The sequence below is a fragment of the Aulonocara sp. 'chitande type north' Nkhata Bay genome, linkage group LG6 (assembly GCF_057382095.1).
Source record: "Aulonocara sp. 'chitande type north' Nkhata Bay isolate Kocher_YH1m ecotype deep benthic linkage group LG6, A_spYH_male_GT1.1, whole genome shotgun sequence".
NCBI lineage: Eukaryota > Metazoa > Chordata > Actinopteri > Cichliformes > Cichlidae > Aulonocara > Aulonocara sp. 'chitande type north' Nkhata Bay.
This window is the reverse complement of record NC_141349.1, coordinates 18,969,054-18,990,935: the sequence shown is the minus strand read 5'-3', so window position 1 is coordinate 18,990,935 and position 21,882 is coordinate 18,969,054. Positions and strand designations below refer to the sequence as shown.

General features: G+C 44.5%; 1 long non-coding RNA gene and 1 pseudogene across 1 annotated transcript; one reads left to right on the top strand and one right to left on the bottom strand.

Annotated features, from left to right (window-relative positions):
* Positions 1-404: 404 nt before the first annotated feature.
* LOC147327638 (uncharacterized) lies at positions 405-2,887 on the bottom strand (annotated as a pseudogene).
* A 1,283-nt stretch (positions 2,888-4,170) lies between these two features.
* LOC147327637 (uncharacterized) lies at positions 4,171-21,785 on the top strand. The gene is made up of 3 exons (XR_015130030.1): positions 4,171-4,286; positions 18,582-18,675; positions 19,851-21,785. It is a non-coding gene; the product is annotated as an uncharacterized LOC147327637 (long non-coding RNA).
* The last annotated feature ends 97 nt before the right edge of the window (positions 21,786-21,882 follow it).

Sequence of the window (21,882 nt, the reverse complement as noted above, 5' to 3'; positions counted from 1 at the left end):
ACGGCCAACACGTTAACGAGCTAACTGCGCTAACACACTAGTTCACACCAATGTAATTGAGCATTGCATGGCACATCCAACATACTGTTTTACTTTAGTCCATGACTCGCTTACCTTCAGGGTCATACGTCACATGAAAACCAAAATAATTCCAAACGCCAGATCTGAATGAGGTTCAATTTGCCTGTTGCAAGTAGAGCTTAACTTCTGTCTCGCTAGCTTGCCCTGCGCTCTTCCTTCTGACTATGCTGTCTGTGTTGAGCACTCAGTGGATCTGCGCTCGACAGTGCAGCCTAGGCGGAGTAGTCGAACACAGATTGTCACGGTCTGGCTGGCAGACCGTGGGGATGTGGGGAAAGGAGGACCCAAAACGCAGACTCTGCGATGCAAACAGTGCTCTTTATTTACAGTGAAAAGGCTGTAAAAACAATAACTCCCCGTTGCTCCCTCGAACCCCGTGTGCGTGCTTCCCTCCGATATCTGTGCTCGTGCTCCCCGCTGTTGTGTTTCCGCACCCCCGTGCGTGCTGCCTCTCCGGACCACTCCTCCTCTTGGTAAGATAACTCAATGATCCCGCGTCGGTGGGAGCTCCAAGACTCTCCTAAGTAGCTCCCCCGACGAGCCCTGATCAGCGGCAGGTGTGTGGCTTCGGGTGTGGCCGGTCCCTCCGCAGGGCCACACCCCTCAGGCCTGCAGGTGGCCGAGCTCCATCCTCCAGGCACACCCGCAGACATACACACCCATACCTCGCCTAAACATATGAGTGGGACACAGACTAACACAGCACAGAGAAACACACATATGTACACGCACAGAGAAGGAGAAACGACACCAAAAATACATAATAATAATAATACACAGGTCCATGACTGCCCAGGGATCCTGGGTCGCCCAGTCCCAGGACCCTGACAGTACCCCCCCTCTAAGGGTCGGCTCCCGACGACCCAAAAACACAAACCAAAAACAGTACAACCAACCCAGGGCGGGCGGCGGGAGGTCCAGGACGGAGGGCAGAACCAAAACAAGCAAAAAACCCCAAAGAAAACAACCCCCCCAAGGTCACAGTCCCAGAGTCCGACCGCGCATCCCGCAGCGGAGCAACAAAAAGAAAAAACGCCACAAAACAGTCAGGCGGCCCATCAACATAACAAAAGAGTTCAGGGGGCCTACCTCGAGCCCAACGGCGGCGACGTAGCAGCTCCGGCGGACGGCCCCGGGTCCGGCAGCAGCAGCAAAACAGTTCAGGGGGCCTGCCACGGGTCCGGTGGCAGCGGCGCTGCTCCTCCGGCAGCCTGCCACGGGTCCGGTGGCGGCGGAACAGTTCTGGTGGCCTGCCACGGGTCCGGTGGCGCTGCTCCGGTGAGCAACAGCGAGGCGTGGCACCAGGTCCACGACGCGCCGATCGCTGACGTGGACGCACCGGACGTAGATGGCGAGGAGGCCGCGCTAGACGTGGAGGTCCCTCCGGTCCGCTGATCTCCTCGGCCGGCAGCGAGAGTTCCTCCTCGGCCGGCAGCGAGAGCTCCTCCTCGGCCGGCAGCGAGAGCTCCTCCTCCGGCTCGCTGAGCTCCTCAGCTGGCGGTGCGGGCTCCTCCGGCTCGCTGAGCTCCTCAGCTGGCGGTGCGGGCTCCTCCGGCTCGCTGAGCTTCTCAGCTGGCGGTGCGGGCTCCTCCGGCTCGCTGAGCTCCTCAGCTGGCGGTGCGGGCTCCTCCGGCTCGCTGAGCTCCTCAGCTGGCGGTGCGGGCTCCTCCGGCTCGCTGAGCTCCTGCTCGGGCATGCTGAGCTCCACAGCTGGCGATGCGGGCTCCTCCGGCTCACTGAGCTCCTGCTCGGGCATGCCGAGCTCCTCCTGCTCGCTGAGCTCCTCAGCTGGCGGTGCGGGCTCCTCCGGCTCACTGAGCTCCTGCTCGGGCATGCCGAGCTCCTCCGGCTCGCTGAGCGCCTCAGCTGACGGTGCGGGCTCCTCCGGCTCGCTGAGCTCCTGCTCGGGCATGCTGAGCTCCTGCTGCAGCTGGACGAAGTCTGAGGTTTCCCGAGCTTGCACTACCCCCCGGGCTTTACGCAGGGTGCAAAGGCAGGCGGAAACTCCCTTGAGCTGGCCGAGGTAGGGGTTTCCCTCCAGGATTGCCTCGATGGCGTTTAACCCCACCACTCTTGCCCTTGTGTTGGTGGTGTGAGTTACCCAGTCCATCAGGCGTTGGACGCGGGTGAGGTCGCTCTCTCCGGACAAGGCCGCTGGAGTGGGCAGTGGAATGGAGGCTGCTGCTGGTGGAGAAGATGGCTGAGCGTGTGATGTGGATGGTGAACAGGATGAAACGGTAAGCGGTGAGGTAGATGTCGCGGGGGATGATTCAGCAGGTGACGGCTGGATCACTAGCCGGGCGATAGGCTGAGGTACCGCGACCAGCTGGGCCGCGGGCTGCGCTTTGGCTACCGGCTGGGCAGCTGACCGTATAAACATAGCCCCAGAGTAAACAGTTGAGGTGAGTGACGATGAATTGTCCATATGACTCACCACAGCCGGCTGTTGAGATGTCTGTGGATTTAGCTGCGGTGAGGAACGCTGGCGGCGCGAACGTCGTTTCCGTGTCGGCGTCGGTGCCGGCGTCTCAGGCAGTGAATCCACCAGCTGTCCGAGCTGGTGGGCAGCCTGAGGAGGAGAGTGGAGGTGGAGGGTGGAAAGTAGGAAGTCCAGGACCACCGCATTAAGGGAGTCCACCAGCCAGGGGAATTTAAAAAGCATCTCCTGCAGCCGCCTCTCCACGGCGTGACGCAAACCTTCCGCAGGCTTCTCCCACCATAAGTCACACATGCGGTACACTTTGTCCATAATTTCCCTCCTGAGCCTCTCCTCGGAGACCGCTGGGTCCATAAGTGGCGGGATCATTCTGTCACGGTCTGGCTGGCAGACCGTGGGGATGTGGGGAAAGGAGGACCCAAAACGCAGACTCTGCGATGCAAACAGTGCTCTTTATTTACAGTGAAAAGGCTGTAAAAACAATAACTCCCCGTTGCTCCCTCGAACCCCGTGTGCGTGCTTCCCTCCGATATCTGTGCTCGTGCTCCCCGCTGTTGTGTTTCCGCACCCCCGTGCGTGCTGCCTCTCCGGACCACTCCTCCTCTTGGTAAGATAACTCAATGATCCCGCGTCGGTGGGAGCTCCAAGACTCTCCTAAGTAGCTCCCCCGACGAGCCCTGATCAGCGGCAGGTGTGTGGCTTCGGGTGTGGCCAGTCCCTCCGCAGGGCCACACCCCTCAGGCCTGCAGGTGGCCGAGCTCCATCCTCCAGGCACACCCGCAGACATACACACCCATACCTCGCCTAAACATATGAGTGGGACACAGACTAACACAGCACAGAGAAACACACATATGTACACGCACAGAGAAGGAGAAACGACACCAAAAATACATAATAATAATAATACACAGGTCCATGACTGCCCAGGGATCCTGGGTCGCCCAGTCCCAGGACCCTGACACAGATTCACTGAGCGCTCAACACAGACAGCATCGTCAGAAGGAAAATTGATAAAATAAATTACAAATGTTGTATTGTTCGATACATATGCGTACCGAACCGAAAGCACTGTATCGAACGGTTCAATATCGATACGAATATCGTTGCACCCCTAATATATATATTTATATATATATATTAGGGGTGCAACGATATTGAACCGTTCGATACAGTGCTTTCGGTTCGGTACGCATATGTATCGAACAATACAATTTTTTTCAATTTTTTTTTTTTTTTTTTTTTTTTGTGTCCCGTTTGGATCTATAGCCATCAGAATTGTTGTCTTGAGGCCAAGAAAGATGCCAAGAGGATTTATTTTAAGTGGATCATCATATTGGTCCATTTGATTGACCTTTATTATAATTATGAATTTATTTTATTTTCAGTTGCAAACGGGACAGACATGACTGTGGGATAGGACAGGGGGAAAGAATGAAAGAAAGAGGGGGAGAGAAAGAAAGAAAACCAAAGGGGAGGAAAAAAAAAGAACAATACAAAATTTGTAATTTATTTTATCAACTTTCCTTCTGATGATGCTGTCTGTGTTGAGCGCTCAGTGAATCTGCATTTGACTACTCCGCCTAGGCTCGAGAGTGCAGCCTAGGCGGAGTAGTCGAACGCAGATTCACTGAGCGCTCAACACAGACAGGATGGTCAGAAGGAAGAGCGCAGGGCAAGCTAGCGAGACAGAAGTGGACCTCCCCACCCTCATTCAGATCCGGCGTTTGGAATTATTTTGGTTTTCATGTGACGTATGACCCTGAAGGTAAGCGAGTCATGGACTAAAGTAAAACAGTATGTTGGATGTGCCATGCAATGCTCAATTACATGGGTGGGAGCTAGTGTGTTAGCGCAGTTAGCTCGTTAACGTGTTGGCCGTCTAGCCCCTCTGTATAGGGTAGCTCGTTAACGGAGATTTGCCGTGTTGTGGCGTTAAGGTTATTTCAACGAGATTAACCTGAAAGCACTAGTGGGAACACAACGAATATGACTGCACATTTACACCGACATCATCCTAGTGCAAAGACAAAAACAACAAGCATGCATGCTACAAACTTTAGCCGAGTCATTTAGACAGCTGTTAGCACAGGATTCTCCTTATGGAGACCTGATATGTTTAATATGCTGCTGAGAATATAGCCCAGAAGAAGCGGATAGTATAGCTTTTATTTTGGAAAGAGACATTTCTCTGTAATAAACTCTCTTTTCCAAAGATGAGTGATTCCTCAATCAGATACAGGGCTCGCAATATCGCTAGCCCAACGTCCTGGAGCTAGCGATTTTTTTCAGTCGGGGTACCAAAATCTATCTCTGCCCTGCCTGTCGGGCTATTGTAGGAAGGAAAAATATATGTCAATGCTTTTGCATTCTTTCAGAAATGTAGCTGGGTAATTATGTCATTGGGTGAGCCACTGTCAATATGTGACATATTGAAATCGTGTTTGAATTTGCGCTTGTTTTTTTGCTTTCACTTTGCAATCGCGCGAACTGTGTATAGAGAGCGACAGCACTGATCTGTGAGTGATGATAATTTGTGCACCAATTCCTCTGACATCGTCTTATTAATTGTTAGCTTACTATGCAAACATGACAAGTGAAATCTCCCGCAGCTTAAACATGTGAGAGGTTGATCGCGCAGAGAATCGCTGAGCTTATGTGAGTGCGGCAGGATATATATTTCACTACGATGACCTGGATGACTGAGAACCTTCACAGACAGATATATATTTTAGTTCTGCTGAGCCAAATAAGACAGGTCAGGGTGAAGAAGTGACAGCCAAAGAAAAGCTTACCACAAAACGGAGAAGTTATGACAAATCAGACTATAAGGCAAAAAGAAAGTGCAGCTTTATGGTTTCATGGACAAAAGAATTTCTGTGGCTGCAATATGACGAGCTAAAAAACAACACGCACAAGGGTTAGGGTTAAATTTAAAAACTGTACTTTTGTGTTAAAATATATATTTATAATTTTAATAAATAACAAATTAAAAAGGCATGAACATTTCTTTTTGTATCGAAAAAATATCGAACCGTGACACCAAAGTATCGAACCGAACCGAACCGTGGATTTTGTGTATCGTTGCACCCCTAATATATATACATATATATATATATATATATATATATATATATATATATATATATATATATATATATATATATATATATGCCCGAGTGTCGCAAACGGACGTGATGTGTAGCATCTCGTAGCATCTGACAAAAACGAGAACTGTTATTCTGGAAGAATCTCTGGTATTGAGGTGCACTTGTTGCCGTGTTTGCCACACCTACAGAAGCATCTACAAAAGAAAAATCCACACTCGCCACTGAAGCGCAGCATGTTGAGTAATTCCCTTTGATAACTGACCTGATATGGTCTGCTGTATGCATGATGGCAGTACTTGGAAACAGATGTAGCATGTTGACGATCAATGTCTGTCCTTTCAACACAGTAATTTGTAAGGCCTGAGAATGGCTGAGTAGCTCAGGCTACTGCTGCAGGATGCCCACTGGAGTGAGTGGCCACTCATGTATGCCTTTTAAAGTTACACTCCATCCATCCAGACAAGACCCAGTCTTAGATTTAGTTGTGTGGATGGAGGCAGCACTATAACAAAAAAAAAAATCATTGTGGAGTGTGGTGGAATTGTAGGATTCGATGAAGCTTCAACACACCTCCTCTCTACCTCCATCTCTCCCAGCTGACTGGATATGAATAATTGACCCCATAGTCTGGGCCCCTGCTCATTACTGGGGGAAGTGTCGGCCTGGTTTGTGATGCTATGAGGGAAGGTGCGAGCGCCCACTGTCCGGCTTGGTTTTCCCCTCTACCTCTGACCACACACCAGTCCTTCATCTTTAATGGCCTGTGCCGTGATCGGACATCCAGCCTCTCCAACCTTCCAGCCTTGCCCAGTTCATCAAGAAGGTGAACGGTTGGGCAGCAACACATCTACTGCCAGAGAGGAGTTTTTCAAGAATTCTTAAGAACTCTCTTGTGAATTTAAAGAGTTTTGGGCAGGATTATCAAAGGGTGCAGAGAGGTAGACAGGGGAGCGAACACTGACATCCAGGAAAGTTCTGTGGGAAAGTTTTCAGGTACACACTCAAACTAGAAGAAAAGTATTCATGGTCTTAAAGTGAGAGTCCTGGCTATTTTGATAAAAGTTGAAAAAGTCACCCAAAGAAAAGTTGTGCACAGAGCAACACGATGCCATTCCAAATAAATGGTAAATGGCCTGCATTTGTATAGCGCTTTTCTAGTCCATAGGACCCCGAAGCGCTTTACACTACATTCAGTCATTCACACACACTTTCACACACTGGTGATGGTAAGCTACACTGTAGCCACAGCTGCCCTGGGGCGCACTGACAGAGGCGAGGCTGCCGGACACTGGCGCCACCGGGCCCTCTGACCACCACCAGTAGGCAAACACGGGGTTAGTATCTTGCCCAAGGATATTTGGCATGCAGCCAGGATGCAGCCTGGGATCGAACCACCGACCTCTGCCACCTGAGCTACAGCCACCCCGAAATAACCAACAAATGATAAAACTGAACTCAGGCAAATGTGACGTTTACTGTGCTTCACCTACTGTGAGGTCACCATATGAGCCATTTATTACTACAGTGCATTGAATCTGAAACATTTGTATCCAGATAGGAGTGGCAGTGAAGACAGTAGCCACTAAACACTGGTAAGGAAAACAATAGTTGATGGGTTGTACCCTAATACATCAATCAGACAAGTCAGTCCTCTCAGCTCCCTGCAGAGAGATCCGTGGGACGCAAAAGAGGGACCACACAAAACACAAATGAGAAGCCACTGAAAGGACTGATGCATGATGAGCAACCAAATTAGATAGAGAGAAGGGCTGACTGAGGAAGATACATATGGCTTAAGACAGTAAATTAGTGCGTTGGAATAAATGTGGTATTGTGCTTGTACGTATAGGATTTTTTTCAGTTCAATGTTTCACTTCAGTTTGGGTCTTTTGTAGGCCTGTTGAACATACAGTGCGTGCATTTTCACACAAAGATTTTAAACACAAATGGTATATCATAAAAAATAATGCCTCTCTTCTAAATGAACGTTGTCCTATATTTACCCCGGACTCTATAGTAAAAAGAGCTTTACCTGAGCATATGTCTAAATATTAATTATACACACAAAGTGTTATGTGGTTTGCAACATTATCTCAAATCATTCCAATCTCCAAAAAGAAAATATCACAAGTTAGTTGTGCAAACAATAAAAATAACTTGTGTTCACACTGCCCCGAGACGTTACCTCTTGAGGTCATGAAAAAGAGGATACTTTGATATTTTTACACTGCCTTAAACCCCTTAAGGAACAGGCCTCCAATGTTTGAGAATTATTTTTATAACAAATCCCTACAAATTATGATCAAAATGGACTGCCACATTACTTGTGCGTTATGTCTATTTTGTTGTTTGTAAATACATTTTTGCTGAACAAGTTTCATTCCAGTGGCACTAAAAATTTACTGAAACATGTTTTCAATCATACGTGTAATTAAGTGTTCTTCAAACAGCGATGGTAATAGTTCCTGTAATTGATTATTTTGTCTCATACAATAAATATGTAGCTTACAAAGAAGACGAACAATAAATGTTTTTATTATTAATTCGTTTGTTGTTTATGAACAGCCATCTCACTATATTTAGAGGCATAATGAACATAAAAGAAATAACAGAATAGGTTTGCATTCAAGTTTGTGCTGCAGGCCTGGCAAACCCGTAAGGCAGATATTCGCTAGTTAAACTAATACTTAGAAGATAACTTTAGGATGCTAGCAGTCAATTAAAACATTAGCAGTGTGCTAAACTAAAATATTTAAATATTGAGAACCAAAAAAGTGTCCTTGTGTCTCGTTTAAGGGGTAAGCTGACACAACTGGCAAGCTAGTCTGAGCCATCAAAAAATGCAACTGCTAGCTATTTGATAAACAAGACTTTAAAGTAAAATTCTAAGTATTATAAATTATAATAATTTAATTCCTTAGTTATGCTAATTTTACTGTTGACAACATTGATTGTTTGAGCGTAACAAACAGAATTTGTTTTTACTTGCAGTGTACTCGCTCCATGTTTGGCACCCTAGCTTACTTAGCAAATACTAAAATGTCAAAAAATACTAATACTTAAAAACACATTTTAAAATCAGAAACTCTGTAGCCAATGCCATAAACACCAGCATGCTATATGTGTACAAAAATACTGCTCAAAATGCCAAAAAAACAAGCAAACCTTGGCACTGGCACTTCACGAACAAGAAAATCACAGGTAATTGTTTTCAAACAAGGTATTTTCTCTATGCAAGCTTTTGTTCACCACTGGGGAAAAAACTTGCTATTAATAACCTAAAATTTCAGGTTAGTGTGTCGACATTTTGCCTTATTCAGATGTGACATTTGACATTTAGAGAAATGTAACTCAAAACTGAGATAATAACACAAAATTGTGAGACTTGCTGCTTCTACAAGGACCGTTAGTGTGTTTTTGTGCTTGTGTGGATAAAAGTAAAACGTGTTTTTAATATAATTTCTAGTTACATATTTATTTATATATTTGCTTTCAAAGGATTTTGTAAAATCACGTGAACCAACGTGTCACCAGATATCACCCTTACAAAGTAAAAATGATAATGAGCGAAGTTCCGTATACGTAAGTCTGTTACTATATATCTGTTCTTTACTTATATCCAACAATTAATTTGGTTTTATATCAACAGTAAATTTCTAATAGCATTTATTAACAAGGATATCACCTTGCAAAAAAAAAAAAGATAGAAGAAGAAAGGCAAAAACACCTCAAATTCATACCTCAAAAATTCATTTCCAAGCATCACACCCAACACATTCAGCACAAAATGAGTGAGTGGCACAAGTTTCAGTCCATAGAAACAAAGAATAGCGAGGTGTCTTACCCACAATGTGGATGAAAGAGATTATCAGAGCTGCTCCTGGTTGTTTCATTGGTCGCAGGCAGCCAAGGATTGTGGAGGAGAATATCGCAGAGCTGTCATTGTGTTTTCAGGGAGGGAGAGAGGAGGGAGACATATTGTTTGAACTGCGAGTAAACGCTGTGAAAATGGCGGAGCTGGCATATTTACACCCATGGTCCGTGGGGGGATTACATGCAGCGTTTTTATGTCATCCGTTTGACAGCATCATCTAATGGAGGTTTTGAAGGTTCCCTCTCATTAGCTGAGTCGGCCCGGCACTTAACGCTTTGAGTTTATAAAGACAATAGCTGCCAAACCACTGGGCCTTTAACAAGCAACAAAGGAGAGGTTAACAATCAAAGAGCCGATGTCTGTTTGCCAAACTTGAGTGAAAAGTTGCCAGCTCGCAAATGACAGCTGGAGTGTCCCCAAAAGAACCTAAATGCTTATAAGTGAAAAATAACGTCAGTGTTTCGGGGCTTTAGATGTTTTAGTAAGTGTAACTGATGAAATCTAACAACAGTTAAACAACAGGGTTTTTTTGTAATGTTTAGTCCTGTGAAAAAGGTGGGATGTATCGGTTAGATTTAACTTCTTTGTCCAAAGAAATTATATCACAGTCTGGCTGTAGAGAAAAATAATTATGACAAATGCCACTAAGGTATTCAGCCTCGAGCAAACAACATCTACTTTATCACTTTGTTTCCAGTCTTTAGTAAGACCATGCCCCCCATTAGACACTGTTTGATATAGAGGCACTATAAAGTATTTAAAAGCACCTCGAGGTCAAGATATGTTCTTGCATGTATAGATGCAGAAAAACAGGAACAGTGCTGGAAACCGTGGTTATTTTTATTGTGTAATACAATAAGCATGTGGAAATAAGCTTGTGCCACAGCATATGTCCATCCAGTTACATTAACTTGATGATTAAATCTGTTCCAGCACATCCCAAAGATTCTCAATGGGGTTAAAGTCTGGACTCTCTGTTGACCAATCCATGTGGGAAAATGATGCCTCATGCTTCCTAAACCACTCCCTGAGCCTGATGAATCCTGGCATTGCCATCTTGGAATATGCCTGCACCATCAGGCTCTAAAAATCCTACTGATGGAAAACCTAGCTGATGGTCATTTAACTAGCTGGGTAATCTAAACTTTTGAGCACATGACACTGATTTCTTTAGATCTTGAATCCAATTTGAAGGCGCTTATCTGTCTAACTTCCAGGCTATTGTGTCTACAAATTATATACATTAATACATAATTGTAGACAAATCAGACTTTCGGAGTTACCTTGAGCTTCATGTTCACTTTGAAAGAAGAAAGGGTATTTTTAATTATTCTTCAATTTTTTTAAGAATATAAAACTAATTGTTCAAATAGGAAATGACATAATCATCATCAGTTTTAGGTAACAGAATAGAGAAGCAGCAAAGCAACACTTTTGAAAAGCTCAACCCTGTCAGGTCTCATTTTTAAGCCATGTTGATAAATGACTGTAGCTCTAAATAGTCTGTTTTAATGTGAATGGTTTGCATGCGTCTCTGAAGCCAGGGAGGTTAATTTTAAAAAGCCAGCACGTGGTTGGGGAGTTATGGTTAGACCTCACAGCGTTAAGCCACAGAATGTTTGGAGTTTACATATGAATCAGTCACATCTACAAATGGTAAGCATTGTATGATACTAAAAAAGTCTACCCAGGTAAAAGCCAGAAGCCAGAAAAACAAAGATTCAATATTTTGTTTGATGATCTAAAAGAAAATTAGGGGGGGGGGAAAAACAAGCTTTAAAAGGCCTCTTGTCTTTCTCCTGAAAGCAGCACAACAACCTGCTTGTGTTACAGCCTCTCTCGCTCTGACGTTTAGACACAGCAAAGTATTCACCCACCAATTACCCACAGAACCCCTTTCTCTCCTTACAGCCGGGGCCCCTTTAAAAGGGAACAAACAATAACAACAGTGAAAGCTCCTCAACTAAAAGAGACACATTATAATGCGGGCAGACATAAGAACGAAGGGTGTGGAAAGACCGTGCATTGATAGAGATGAAATTGAACTTGATTAAAAAGCAAACAAAACAAACCCCCTACAAAACACAAACACTCTGCGCACTTTGTGAATGGGACTGCGCAAAGCTAATATGTAGCTCCCTGAAATGCTCCTGAGGAGGTGAGATGAAAAAGACAACTGTTTAAAAGGAGAGATCGTCTTCTGTTTGGCTGACATATTTACACAATTATGTGCGGGATCCAAAGCAGCGCAACCGGCATTTCTCCTTCTCGACAAGTCACAAGAAGTTTACTTTCCTCACCTCTTCCTTTACCTTCGTGTCAGGTTGATTAAATGAGAGCGCGTGACATAGATCTGCAGAATAATGCCGTCTGGCAGAACAGTGTCGTCATGTTTCCTGATGGAGGTTCGCTGACTTAACTCTCCATCAATTAATCTTAAGACAGTTACACGCACACTCCGCGACACTTGTGATATCTTAAAATGTGGTTTTGATTGATTATTTCCACCGGCAGCCCTCCAAATTAGAGCTAATCTTATTGCTTCATTCACATTATGAACTAGTATAAACGAAATCTTCTCTCGGTTTCACATTCATTCCTACAACTTAATTAGAAGCATCGCACCTTGTCTTGTTTAGCGATCAGTTGCCGTTGCGGGTGGATGTGTCACCAGCTCATAATGAAGGAGTCTGTGCAATAAAAGCACAGTAGAATACATTGCACATAATGCTGCGAGCAATTAAGTTCAGTCAAACAAAAAAGGCCTTATACATATTCACTCCCTCCATTGAAATCCAAAGGAATTCCTAAGTCATCTTCCATGTCTCTGAGGCATTCACTTACAATGGCACTTTTATCATATGCTTATCAGTGGTGGCCCCTCTCTTATAGAGCTCGATCTTTTGGCCCCTCAATCACGGAGCATATTACTCCTCTGTCAGAGCAAAGCACTTCCTAACGACAGGGAAGCCAGCTGGGACTGAGGAGAGGGCAGGAGGCACATGCATTAACATAATAATCCAACCACACTCCCACAGGCCCCAGGGCCAGACAGCATATTAGGTAGGCCCCCCTCGTGAAGGTCCTTGCAGAGAAATAAAGCTGCTTTATGGCGAGCCTGTCAACCTGTAGCAAAGGCAAGGATTTACCTGTGCTAATTGTTGACTGAGAGCGAACCGCGCGGCGCCACCAGCAGCACACGTGTGAAGAGAGATCTTGTTGCGTTCACAAAAAAGGCTAAGTGCTGGCTAATGTGAGGTGTAACTTAACCTACTTCTGAATATCTCACGACGGATTAAAGAGAATAAGTAAGGCTGTTTCTTTCTCTCCCTCTCTGCGCGCAGTTGCTTTGTTGCCTTCTGCAATGCATCGCATTGCAACACAACATAACCCAGTAGCCTGACACATATTTCTGAGTATAGGAAGCATCTCCTCGCCTCCTCATATTTACTGAAGCGAAATGCGGAGAGACATAAGCTTTGAGGACAAGAGAGACCGAGAGGGGAGAGAATAAGGGGGTTGGGTGTTGGTTCCGCAGCCTTCCCTGTGGCATAAACTGGGGAGTGTTAGCAGCATGCACTGAGGCCTATAATCCTTTGCACTGGGGTCCCATGGTACCTTGTGTGGCCTGCACATTTCTAACCACATGAGACATTTACTATCATTGCATCAAAGCTGTCGTAATAAAGCCATGCAGCTTTATTGCACCGCTTACGCCTGGAGACACGACAACAAAAAGCCAACACACCAGCAGCAAGAGAAAATGTGGAATAAGAGACTCGAGTTCAGCCAGTCGGAGAAACTTCAACTTCTGCCAAACCCAATTCGGAGTCACATCGAGGGGTGGAAAAGCAAGGGTTCACTCAGAGAAGAGAGTCAGCAAGTAATGTATTAGGAAAGCTGTAGCAAAGGGCTGTGTGGAGCATTTTCATTGGAAGGCCTGTCTAGCACAGTCTGTCTGTCAGAGCACCTCTAATGTGAATGTCCCACTGACTGCTGTTAGGCTGTCAGTCGCTGGTTGGGGTCCTTGACTGAAGACACTCACTAACAGTTCACACACAGTAGCACCTCAGTAGCAAGAGTGAGGCAGCTGTGGAAGAAGAGAGGAGTGAAGAGAAAAAGGATCTCCACAGATCATTTTGATCAGGAGACAAGGTGAGAGTGAGGTATACCTCTCCCCCCCAAGCCCCCGCCCCATGAAACGACAACTCTCTAATTGGTGGAAAGGGAAGCCTGTCCGTGGCCGTGTGCGCTCTTAGATCTCTCCCAGGACAGCCAAAGCAACGTGCCAATTACTGCCAATTGTTGGCCTGTGGTTGAGATGTGGACAGTTGTCCACATGGAATAAGAGTGAAGGCCTGGCAAACACTGCTGCTGATGCTAATATGATATAACAGCGATATAAAATGGCACGGTTAGACCACATACTTTCTTAAAAATAAGCTATTAGCATTTGTTAAACACACATCATTTTGATTTAACTTGTTAATGACCCCTTGAAACTAAAATAAGTTCAATATAAGGCACTAGGAACACGTGGAGCGTAAACACTTGAAGCTAACCGTAATCTCGACCACCGAACTGAGCCTGCACTTTTTTAACAGCCCAAATAAAGCCCATGTTTAGCCCGGCCAGCAGACCATTATGGGGGTCCTTCTCGGCGGAAGTGGAACCTACACTTGCTTCATCCATTATCCATTAGCCGCCCATCATGGTGTAGGTCAGAGCTGGAGCACAAACTCTCCGAGCAGTCGCACAGAAGCCAAGAATAAGGGGCTCTAACAACTCAGCTCATCCGCTGCTCATAACAAGGAAGCCAGAAAGCGTAGCAGAGAGGAGGGAAAACAGTCATAATTCTCGTTCAACTAAAAATCACTATAATGCTCTTTAATTGTGTAGGCAAAAAATCTTTTCAAAAGAGCATGGTAATTTTACCCTGTTAAATTATTCAGCGCACATTAATAACAGTTGGGGCCGGGGTGGACGAGAGCGGCTGTTTTAGGAATGATGAGCTGCTGGAGCTGGGAGACAGGATCTCACTAAGGCAGTTTTAAGCCTCGTTTTAAAGTTACATTTTCAAGTAAACGACGTTAAAAAAAAATGACCCGGAGTAACCCCGAGTGTTGGCGCAGAGCTTTAAATACACTTTAAAAGACGTCTTTTTCTGGGGAGAGGCATCAAGTTCACAATGAGAAGTTAATTGTGAGTAGGAAGTGGAAATCAAAGAACATACTCGAGTATTTTTGGTTCCTCTGTTAATTGGCTGCATAGTTTAACCTGCACAATTAAGGCGATCCTCAATTAATCGTTATAGGATTATATGAAGGGTTGCTGTCTAAAGTTGGAATGCGCCTTGAGCTAAAACGTAAAATATACCCATGTTATCTTATCCTTCATTAAAAGCCAGAAGTGCTAGAAGCTGGGGTTTTCTTTGCTGGTTAATAATTTGCAACAGTGAGAATCACAGTGGAACAAGTAAAGTATAAAGAAAAAGGTCATAACCAAGATCTGATGAAGGGCAGTGCGCACAATGTGCTATAAGGGATTTCATCCAGCAGATAGCACGTTCAAGAGAGCAATGCAAATGAGAATTTGCATGAACTATGCACCAGGAAAGGTAATATACATAATTGAGGAAAGGGGTGGGAGGGGATTGGGGATAGCTGGGGTGTGGGGGGTTCTCCATCAAATACGGACATGAAGCAACACTTTCTGTACTTAATAATTAATATAATACAATGCACACACACATTGCAAGGGTTACATGTCATCCATCCGTTGAACAATGACTTTTAAGTGCACTAGAACATAGCGAGCCAGACAAAATATGCACAAATGTGTGCACGATGAAATACGCCTTCTTTCCCCATAAAGATGAAGTAAAAAAAAAAAAAGAAGAGAAAAAAGCAACAAACGCCTTCCCTAAGCAGAGAGAACTATTCCTCTGAGTTCAAAGTCAGGGGTCTACTCTAAATATTTGTGTATTAAACATAACAGCAAAGATGGAATAAATGGAGGGCTCGAAAAAGAAGTGCACGGCCTGCAGGAGAAAACAGCACAGCGCTGCAATGCTTCTTAATGTCAGCTCGACTAACACAAACAACCATGAAAAACAAGCCAGAGCTTCAAATCTTGTTGAAAGTATCAGCATTGCTCAGAAGCATGGTCCCTGCAATTCATACTTGTGCTGGGAACATTGATGGAACTGGTCTGGTCTTTGCAGATAAAGCATCACCTTCTGTCTGTTTCAAAAATATATATAATAAGACAAAAAGAAGCTCTTAGAATTGAGCCACTAATGGCAGTTACGCCTCAGCTGAATCGGTTCAGTGTCCTTACATGCACAGCTTTCGAGGTATGCATCAAGGACCAGTCTAAGTAGGCACTGTGCAGCATGATTAAATCTAAAAAAGGCTGACTCTTACTCAGTTTGTTTGTTTATTGAGGCAAGTCAGGGGGTGCTCTGAGCCTCAGAACTGCATTTAAAGCTGATCTGGCTCCTTCAGACAGCGCTGCATCCGACTTCCTGTTGTCGACTCGCAGTTGCCACAGAAAAAATTGCTGCTGCAGCCTTAGACAACCTACCGTACTTTGTATGCCGAAAGAAAAGAGTTAATTAGAAATACAAATTCTCCCAGATTGTTATTAATGGGAACTGTAGAGTAAGCAACACATATTTTGTGCCCATAAGTAATTCTCAGGTATCTTTGATCTGTGGCCCACAGCGGATGCTGCTGCGTGCCGCTGTCTGGCTTCTGGGATTCTGCCAGCGCCAGACATCTGGCTACTTTGTTATCATTGGCTGATCTGCTCCCGGGAGGCCACTCTTGTGACACCAGGCAGAGAGTGTCCTGGCAAGGAAAATTATCAGCACATTTTGAGTGGATTAGAGTTCCAAAGTGGTCTTCAAATCTCTACAGGGGTCTAGAGAGCCATGCTCTACTGGGGGCTCCTCAGGGCTCTGTTTTGACACCACTGTTGATTTGAAAGGCAGCGAGGGTACGGCTCCCACTGTTGCATCTCAGGATTCAGGCAACATCTTAGGAAGTGGGGGGAAAAAAACACCCCAATTATGATCTGTCAGATGTAGGGAGAGGCGGGGGGAGGCACCAAAGACTTTTCTTGATTAGTGTGGAAATTCTGCGTAGCAGCAAATGTTTGTACTAGATTGGAGTATGTCGCTTATACTCCGGTGTCATGTCTGGCAAAAATACATTAAGCCCGCATTCATTTTTTACTTACTAATGCAGTTTTGTTGTTCTTCAGATTCTGCTGCTGAGAAATTTCACATTCATAATACCTTTTGCCTTGAGCTTTTTATATATATCTTTTTCAACTCTAAGGGAGTTAAATACGACTCCATCTCAGAGGTTGTGTCTGACAATCCGTCACACAAAACACTTAGAGGTCAAAGAAAAGAATGCTGCCTAAGCACTGGCTTAGTGGAGGGAAAAAAGCCATGATGTGACAATCTGAACCTTATTCACAGAATTGATTGAGGTATCGTGTCTTCTCCCTTTTTTCTCTTGGCGTTTCCATTTGTGAATACAAAGCTGCGGTGACCCATAAATATTACATGGTGTGGAGATGCAAAGCAGGAATTAATGACTGGTGTGTGTGTGTCTGTGTGTGTGCGTGTGAGAGAGAGAGAGAGAGAGCGTGCGTAAGGCAGGTCCCTATGGGATTCTGCTTAGACAGGCGGGCATAGTGAGGGTGTGGTCTCTCCATCTCTGTCTCTCTTGCACACAATGTAGGCTGTATTTTTTCCCTCCACTTATCCACTGGGATGCAGGATTTTTGGCCAGTGTGCTAACCTGCTGTCAGTAGGCCTGAGATTGCATTGCACTGTATGTTCACTGACTTATCCACTAAATTAATCCCGATAATTCGACACGGAAACAGGGCTAAAGCTTTAAAGTCACAATGTTTTGGTCCTGCTAAATGATGTGACATCATTTGCTGTTTATTATAACAAGAGTGCGGAAAGTGCTCACATCTAATGAGTTGGAAAAGCTGTCTCTCTTTTTGAAAGCTCCGTTAGCCCGAAGTTTAGCATTAGATTTGACAGCAAGTTTCATAAATAACCATTTTGTCAATTTCAGGCAATATGCATGAAAAACACGCTGATATTTTTGGAAATGGGTTGAAAGTATGACCATTTGACACTCAACAAAGTAACTAGCAGTTTTAATCAATACTGAAAGTAATCATTAGTTGCACTGTTTAACCTACACATAATAATGTACGCCTGATAAACTTGACAAGATGATCCAAACTGTGGACCGAGGCCTGATTGGTTCCATCAAAGTTTATATTAAAGGATAAGCGAACATGTCATCAGGCCACGGCGAGGTAATGACAAAGTAGTTACACGGAGATACAAGAAAGAGACTGACGAGCAGAAAAATACAGACACAGAGAAAGAGAGGCAGAGAGTGAGATCAGCTTTTCCTCTCTGCTTAGCGTGATGAATCGTTTGAGGAGGGGCCACTTGACACCTGTCACCTAACCAGCCAGGCACAATTACCTCCAGGGGGAGGACGGGGGACTTGCTAGGGAGTTGCGCATAGCTCCCAGTGAAATAGGCGAGCGTTTGAAGATCATTAGTGTTACAGGCCCTGTCTTCGTGGCCCTGTCCAACCTCCTGAATGGCTTGCTTTGATCACGGCACTGCGTTTTTGTCAATAGTATGAGTACACCGCATAAATTATAAAGTTATACACACAAAGTCAGCAGGTAAAATGCCACGCTCAATTTCTGTTTCGGCCACAGATGGGCAGATGATTGCAGGTAATGAGCATCATCATCATCATCATCACGATCATCCGTCTGCAACCAATAATGTGTGGTGGCCGAGCTCTCATGTTGCTATTATGTTCAGGCCAATAGCTTTGGAAAGTGGCACTCACATGTTTTTATAGCGAAAGAGAAAAAAATATCAGTGAAGGGTCTCAGAAAAAAATCTCAGTCTTGTGTAGCTGTGAATCCAGATTTCTCCTGCCATGAAAGAGTGAGAAATTAGGCTAATGTGTATTTTTAATCAACCAATTTAAAGATGTATTTTACGTTTTTTGGGCAGTTAATCGAGAGGTCCGTGGTTCGATCCTTGGCTGCTCCAATCTGCATGTTGAAGTATCGTTGGGCAAGATACTGAACCCTGAGTCACCCCCCATGTGAGTTTGTGAATGCTTGATGAATGAGTGGTTAAATGGAGTAGGAAAGCGCTATACAGAGTAGCCCATTTGTTTACAGTGGGGCAGGTAAATGTGACAAAGTAAATAATGTGAGGCTGTTAAAGACGAGGTTAGACCGGTAATGTTTTAAAAATCTCTAAATAAAATATAATTACTGCAAAACTGGAGTCATGATAAATAATAAATATTATATATATATAAAGGTAAAATCCTCAAACATGCACAGCTTAAAATCACTTGGATAACTGGATTCATATAAATAATATGAGCACAAACAGGAAAAAAAAATCCACATCCTGTATATGTTGATGGTGAGTTCAAGATTAAACAGTATAGACAATTTCACAGATGACAGACATTCAGATATGTCACACAACGCACAACTGCCGCAGCACGCCCCTTAAGTATTGTGTTTCGCAGTGCACTGCAGCGGTTTCAGCGAAGACATGATCATTATAGCTGATGAGGCAAGGGCTTCGGATGATGACAGCGTGACAGCAGAGAGCTTTTTAATTTGTCGGATCAGATTGTGACACGCTCCATCACAGGATGGAGGAAATCTTTTTATTTGTGCAGAAGAGAGTGGGGGAAAGGAGGTCAATTAGCATCAGCCATTAGACAACTCAGTGACAAGCAATATATTACTGTGCGGGACAGTCAAACTAATGAGAGAGGCAGCAGAAATGTTCATCCAGGTCAGACACAATTCTACAACCAGCCTGGTACATTAATCACTTTGTATAGCGGTTGACATATGCATTCTTCTCCTCATGTGCACTGCCTTCCTCACCAGCACCTTTTCTGCCATTTGAAGTCTCAAAGGAATGACTGTCATGTCAAATATTATCCTACAGAGCCGTGTGAGTCGATGATAAACCAAACGGATTCAGTTTACAGTTAAAAAAAACAACAAATGTGCTTTGTTACATATGTAAAATTTTGTTCATTCTGTCCCGTTATTTAAGGTTAATCTGCAAAATGTGGTCAAAACTGTAGGATACGTTACCAGATGTGAGGATGACCACGCATTTTTAGAGCTCACAAAGCCTGCCTATACTGTGATCTTTGCCAAAAGCAGCATGAAAGAAAGGATCTCATTTTATCAGCAGAGGCAGTCTCAAAGTGAGTTTTTTTTTCTCTTTTCCCTTTGCCAGGCAGGCTTTATTTGACTGACTGTCAGGTATCACGCTCCTCTCTCGATATTGATCTGAAGTACCTAAAGGTATGTGACATCATTATGAGGCTTGACCTTATCATCTGCTGCCCTGCAGCCTATAGGCAGGGCTGGGCCAGAATCTAATGCCTCTCCCCTAAAGGTTGGCATCTGGTGCGTAATAGGGAAATTGGTGCTGGTGTTATTTGTTTTCCTGACCTCTTAGCCTGAGGTTGACTTCACTACTACACCAGGTTAGCTGGTTTTGCTGTTGGCAGCAGTAAAGGAATCAACAGAAAGTGATGAGATTAGCAACACCGGTGTAATGTAAATGTACAAATAAATAAACAATGGAAATAATTGTGGAGTCTAAAAAGCACCATTTTACCATGTTTCTATATTTGAAATGAACGTGTGCAACGTGAAGGGTGATACTTTCAATGGTGTAACCCTCATATGATTATCAGCTGACTCTGTTGTTTTTGTTTTTCAGCCTTTACGAATCACTAATAATTTGGTTCATTCTCACAGCCTTCATCAGTTTCAGTCATTTTTATCTAAACAGCTCAGAAATCAAGTGTAAGACAGGATGCATCTGAATCAGCTGCACATTTATACACTAAGAAGACCCAAAATATCTCCAAGAGAAGTCGGAGACCAAAACAGAGCTAAAAGAGAGACTGTAGGGTTAAAAATAACACAGTCACGTCCTACAACTGCTCGTGTGTAAACAACCGTTTGCCTGCACATTTGCCCGCTTTTTAAAGTTAACATGTCAGATCTTGTTCCACTGACCCCAAGCGGCAAAAGAAAAAATAGTTTCCTGCAGATTTGTAAGTCAAGTTCAGAGAAAGCCTCCTTCCCTCCAGCTTTTTGGACTGCAAAGTCATAAAAATGTTCAAATGTTTTTCTTTCTCAAACTACCCATAAAATCATTAGTTGTCATTAATCTCTGGCTCTCTTCCACAGCATGCCTTTTGTCCTGTCATTCTCCCCTCATTCCAACTAGGTCGCGGCAGATGACCGCCCCTCCCTAAGCCTGGTTCTGCTGGAGGTTTCTTCCTGTTAAAAGGGAGTTTTTCTTTCCCACTGTTGCCAAAGTGTTTGCTCATAGGGGGTCATATGATTGTTGGGAGTTTCTCTGTTGTATTATTGCAGGGTCTACTTTACAATATAAAGCGCCTTGAGGTGACTGTTGTTGTGATTTGGCGCTGTATACGTAGAATTGAACTGAGCTGAATTAAAACATAATTTGACTGTCTCGCAAACTGTTGATGCTCATACTTTGCCCCATGGAGAGATCAAATGCGCTTACAGTTGAGCTGCGATTCTGGAGCAGTTTTTGAACCCGCTTTCATTATCTCAAGTGGCGAGCCACTTGTTCCGCCTGAGAGCTACAGTACAGTGTGTGACATTTAGTAAATCCTGAAGGCTTCTACCTTTTGTTGTATGCATTTAAACAACACATTAAAGCCGGAATGTTCCTCGTGGAACCTGTCACATTTCCCAGGTAAAGCAGATGAATAAATAAAACGCTGCTTTTGGTGACTGAAACACATCCCCCCCCCCCACCCCCCACTCTCGTTTTTGTGTGTGTGATTTGCTGTTGCCTTGAGTTAGATCCTGATCTCTTTGTAGACCCTCTCCCAACAAGCATTGACCTTCTGCTCCAGCATGTAAAGAGCTCCACGAGATCAGAAAAGGTAGGGGGAAGCTGTGAATAAAGGCATCACCACTGCGAGCAGTCGAGAGACTTCATCCACTTCACTCCACACTTCTCTCCCTCTCCTCTCTGCCTCTGCCTCACAGTCGAGCTTTATCTCTGTGTTCAGTCTAGGAGCGGAGATACCTTGTTGGCGGCACAAAGGAGCGGTTCTGTAATAAAAACAGCTGTCTCTGGTGGTCTTGGTGTAATTGGGATTGTTAACGTGGAGAGCTCCTGAGGGAGGCTGAGAAGAGTATGTCTTTGTGTAAAAGCACACAGACACCTCTGCAGCACTCCTTGATTCGAATGTAAGTAAGAGAGTGAGGAG